The sequence below is a fragment of the Lissotriton helveticus genome, chromosome 12 (assembly GCF_964261635.1).
Source record: "Lissotriton helveticus chromosome 12, aLisHel1.1, whole genome shotgun sequence".
Taxonomy (NCBI): Eukaryota; Metazoa; Chordata; class Amphibia; order Caudata; family Salamandridae; genus Lissotriton; species Lissotriton helveticus.
The window spans coordinates 825,302,787-825,307,785 of NC_136073.1; positions in this window are offsets into that span (position 1 = coordinate 825,302,787).

A 4,999-nucleotide genomic window follows, 5' to 3' on the forward strand; every position below is an offset into this window, starting at 1 on the left:
AAAGAGGTTTTGTGGCATTCACTATAGGTCCTGATAAATGCCACAACACATCTTTTGAGGGTCAGATTTTTGTGGTGTTAACCAGTCATTACTTCGCTTATCTCTGTCAGCTGTATTCCCACTGCTGACTTCTGAATGACTGCACCCCCCAACAATATTATAAGATATGACTGCAACAATGGTGCAATCATATACAGGCTGTTCAAAGTGCCCTTAAAACAACACTAAATGCTCCACAACTCGCCCCCTCCCTGGGGCAACAAACCCATCCTTGCAACTAGCTGTTCCTGGCAACTCATCCACCGCCCGTCCCCTATCTCCGAGATCAATTAACACTTCCACACTAGTGCGTAGCTAGTGGTCCTGTGACCAATTTTTAAGGCCTGTTGCTCTTAAGCCCTTCACTCCTGACAGCAGGGCCCACAGTTGCTCCTGCTGGTAGAACTATCATTAATCAATTGAATTACATTAATAATACATTTGACACTGATCTTTTCATGTCCTTACTGTTTCATACTGTCTTACCAGTGGCTACAGTGTTAATCAGAGCAGCACCCCCAATGAGTCCGCCTGGGGTGCCCCACAGTGTCCACCCCTCACCCCAGAGTACCTTAAAAATGCAGTCCTGGAAGTTCAAGAAGTCCTGTGTCTGTGATATCACTGCCCGACCCAGGGTCTTCCCTGTGTCTTGAGAAGGAGACTCCATTGTCTGGCACTACCTCCGTATCTGCTAAGCTCTCATTGGGGCATACAATGATTCCTCCAATTGATTGTGAGGAATTTTGGCTTGCCGATGACAGTCCATCCTCCGTCTCGCCGATTGTCCCACTGCGTGCTGACCGGTCCATCCACATAGGGCTTCTCCCCCGGCGCGCCCCAGCCAGTGTGTCGAGCCAGTCACTTGCCTCTTCCTATGTATCGAAGAAGTGTGCTTTCCCTTCGTACACAATTTGCTGTTTTGTGGGGAACATCGGGCTAGATTTCAGGCCTCAGTCTCTGAGATGCTTTTTGACTGTTGTACAGTAATTGTGCAGATATGGCACTTTTTTGATGTCATCTGGAAAGATAGAGATGGTATTCTCTTCGAACTGTGGCGGTCCCTGCACCTGAACATGTTTTAAAATGATGCCATGGTCCAGAAAATTAAACATGCGGGCTATAATGGCCATGGGGGGTGTAGCCGTGGCAGTTGTACCAACGCCCTGTGTGCACGTTCAATGTTGAAGAATTTGGACAGCCTTTTCGGTCACAGGACTGCCACAACCAGTCCTCTAAGAACAGCTCGGCTGACTGTCCCTCAACTTTCTCGGGGAACCAATAATGCGCAAATTGTTTCTTCTTGAACTACCTTCTGCATCCTCCACCCTGTCCTTCAATATTGCGGATGCTTTGGACAACCTAAATACTGTCTCTTTTAGCTCCTTAACTTTGCATTTGAGTTCCGAGACTGAGCCTTCCATCTCAGTGACCCTGTCCTCTACTTTCCTGAGATCTGTGCACAGAAGGTTTGCATCAGTGGCCACAGAGTCCATCTTGTCCACCAGTTCTTCTCGTGAGCTGTTAATTGCTGCCATCTGATCTGCCAGCGTAAGGGCATGACCCCCTTGCTCTCCACTCTTGCCCCCCCCGTATCGGTTTCCACCCCCTCTGGATGGATCATATGCATATAATTTACAGTTTTGTTACTCTGTGACTGCTTGGCTGGTTTGTCCTTCTCGTTATGGCTTATATTTCAGTACAGCTGCACGAGCCCGCAGTATGGACGGCGCTTGTATTTTGTCCCCCTGTTGAGCAACTGGGGTTGTCCTCTGTGGCTGTTTTTCTTGGGGATCGCTCCTTGGCTTCCCCTACTGGTATGTCCTCCTTCTGCGTTACAGCAAGGAGACAGTCCCAGGGTCAATTGGTTCACTCCGGCTTATGCTACTGCCGTCCAGGGTGGGCATTCCCCACCTTGTTCCCTCTGAGGGCCACCCCAGTTCATCAAGGACCCAACACCCTCCTGTGCTGGGATGTGTTTGACGGGCCTCCACCCCGAGCTCCAACACTCACCGTCTCCTCAGCGATTGTGTCCTCGGGCCCTGGCATGCAATCCATTGCCCCAGTCTTGGTACCCTCAGCCTGCTATGCCTCTCAGTAGTGTAGTGCCTTTCCTGCACGCCACCGGGTGTCAGGCACTTTTTTTGAGGGGTGGCAAGCCTCCAAGGGGCTGGGGTCTAGGCTGCTGCCTCAATGACTCCGATGCCATTCTGCTGTCGTGAAATGACCTCGCTGTGCTGGCCGGTCGCCGCTCTGCTTCACTCGCCCACAAATTGGAGCAGTCGCCATCAGCCAGAGAGACTTTGGTTTCCGCCCAGGTCTGCCACCGTAGCTCCGCTCAAGACCTTGGCCGCCCAAACTCCCTGTTTAAGCCACTGGTGTATGCGGGGGAGGGCCACTGTGCCCAGCGTGCTCACCTCGTAGGTGGCCCACTCTTGCTTAAGGGCCCGCTGTGCCTGCTGACCGCTGCTCTGTTTCTTCCTCCTCGCATTTGGGGATGCTGCACTCCGGCTAGGAGGACTTCTGTGCCCGTCAAGGTCTTCCACAGGACCGGGCCATGAAGTCACTACTCGGGCCACTGGTGTGCTAGAGGAGCTGCAGTGCCCAGAACGCTACCCCCCCCCCCCCCCCCCCCCCGATGTTTTTGTTTTTTTTTGGTCCCCAGCATCTCCAAAGGCCTCACCAGGCTCCCTGTGTGGCCGCGACTCCGCCTCCGATCTGCACCTCACAGGTAGCGCCATCCCCATCTGCTGATTCTACCCGCACACACACACTATTGTTCTGTGTGCCGTTCAGGATAGTTGGTGGCATCAGTGAGCCAGATGCCACAGGATTGTCGTCTAGATCTTGGTTTGCCGGTTGGAGCTGTGCGAGATGCGTCTAGTCAGCCATGTTCCCCAGCCATGCCTCCCCAGCTTGCAGGTATATTCCGTGAGAGCTAAACTGTTATCACTGCTTTGGTATGTGGAGGACCTGTTCAAAAACATTTGCAAGGCTCCAATATGGGCGTTGCTGCAAACATTCACAAAGCTTATTGCCTGTTAGGTTAGGTCTGACTAGAGGGGCACTTGGCTTCCTCAGTCCTGCAGGATTTTTTGGCTTGAGCTGGTTCAGAGGCCTATGCATCGTAGGTACTGTTTTTCGTTCAAAAGTTGAAAAATCTGCAGTTAGAAGTATCCATCAGAACAAGGGAATTACCTTTTGAAATGAATGCATATGAGCTGCAGATCACACACTGTGCATAGATCGCCATCTGGTGTTGGGCCCGGATGTTTGCAATTTGTTATTGTATTGTAACAAGTCTTTGGAAGTCACAAGATAGGTGACTCCTCCTTTGGACAATAGTGCGCCTGGGCATCGACTCCATCTTCAGATTGTTTTTTTCCGCCATCGGGCTCGTATGTGTTCGACGCTTTCCAGTTCGGTATTGTTACCGATTTAACTTTCGACGCGCAATCATTACTCTTCTTCGGTATTGTTTTTGATCGTGTTTTCCCTTTCGACGCGCATCTCTACAAGCTTCTACTTCGGTTCCGGTAGTCGAAGCAGACCTTCGGGCCCATCTGCGCCATCAGGCCTTTTTGGCTCATGGAAAGGACTCCCTTCAAAAAGTGTCCTCCATGTGGATCCAAGTTTCCACACGCCGATCTTCATGAGGTGTGTAACCTCTGCCTTTCACCTGAGCACGAGGCCAAAGACTGTCCGGATTGCGCCTCTTTCTGCTCCAAGGAAACCAGAGATCGTCTAGCTCGAAGAAGCATGGCTCGATCGTCAACATCGATACTGGACGACGTTTTCCATGAAGGATGTGCAAGAGCGGATGGAAGAAGGCACCTTCAGAGCCTCCGAAGCCAAGGAATCCGACGTCGAAGACATCACCCCTGGGCAACGGGTCGTAAGTACTGACCGACCCCTCCCACCCACCCACCCACCCATTCAAAGGCTTCGGTAACACCTTCGGGCCTATGTGTACACCGGGATAAAACTTCCCATGCTCTCCTTCGGGCCCGGCGAAGAAGTCTACACATAAGCCTTCAGGCCACTCTGGATCGAGCCAGCCTACCGTCGGTGCCAAAACCCCGTCCTAGGCACCGACTAAGGAGAAACCACTCAGTACGCTCCGAAGCCTGGTTCCACATCGGCGCATTTGGCACAGAAACCTATAGAGACAACCTTCGGGTCTGAAAAAAATCCTCGGAACCAAAAAAACAACCGGTTCCAAAACCATCTGGCGCACACACCTCAGATCCCCAAAAAATCATCGGAGCTGACCAAGCAACTGGTTCCGAAGATTCCAAGCAAACCTTCGGAACCCAACAAAGCTCCCGATTCGAAACCAAAGGAGCATAAGACCGCTCCAAAAAGTGTTCCACACAAACATTCGAACCCAATAAAATCGGCACTGAAACACCCTACTTCAGAGAAGGAGCTTTTTCGACCCGATCCTACAGAAAAACTCTCGAAATAGACCCAGAAACAAGTCATTTTAGGATTAGTCCGTCCAACAAAAGGAAAATGGACAAACCTACACCACCTCCAATTCCTTCAAAGAAAAAGACATTGCTACTTCCCCTTTAAGGGTACCTTCTACACCTCCTCCTCCACAATACATTTCTCCTATTCCATTTCCAGTACCCGCAGAATCTCCTCCGCCTCCAGATGATAATACCACTATTGACGAAGGGAATAATGAAGCTCTAGGAGAACCTAGTCATCATTACATCCCAAATGACCCATGGAAATATTATGGCATACCAGATGTTCCTAATGTACCACAAGAGGATGTCTACCCATCTAGACCATCCCCTCCAGAGGACACTATAGGTTTCACTGAGCTAATACACAGGGCTGCAGAATACCACTGGGTAAATGTACATTCAAACCCCATAGAAGATTTCCTCATGGACACTTTTGCAACATCTCAAAGGTCCACCTCCATTCTACCAATGTTAAAAGGGGTAAT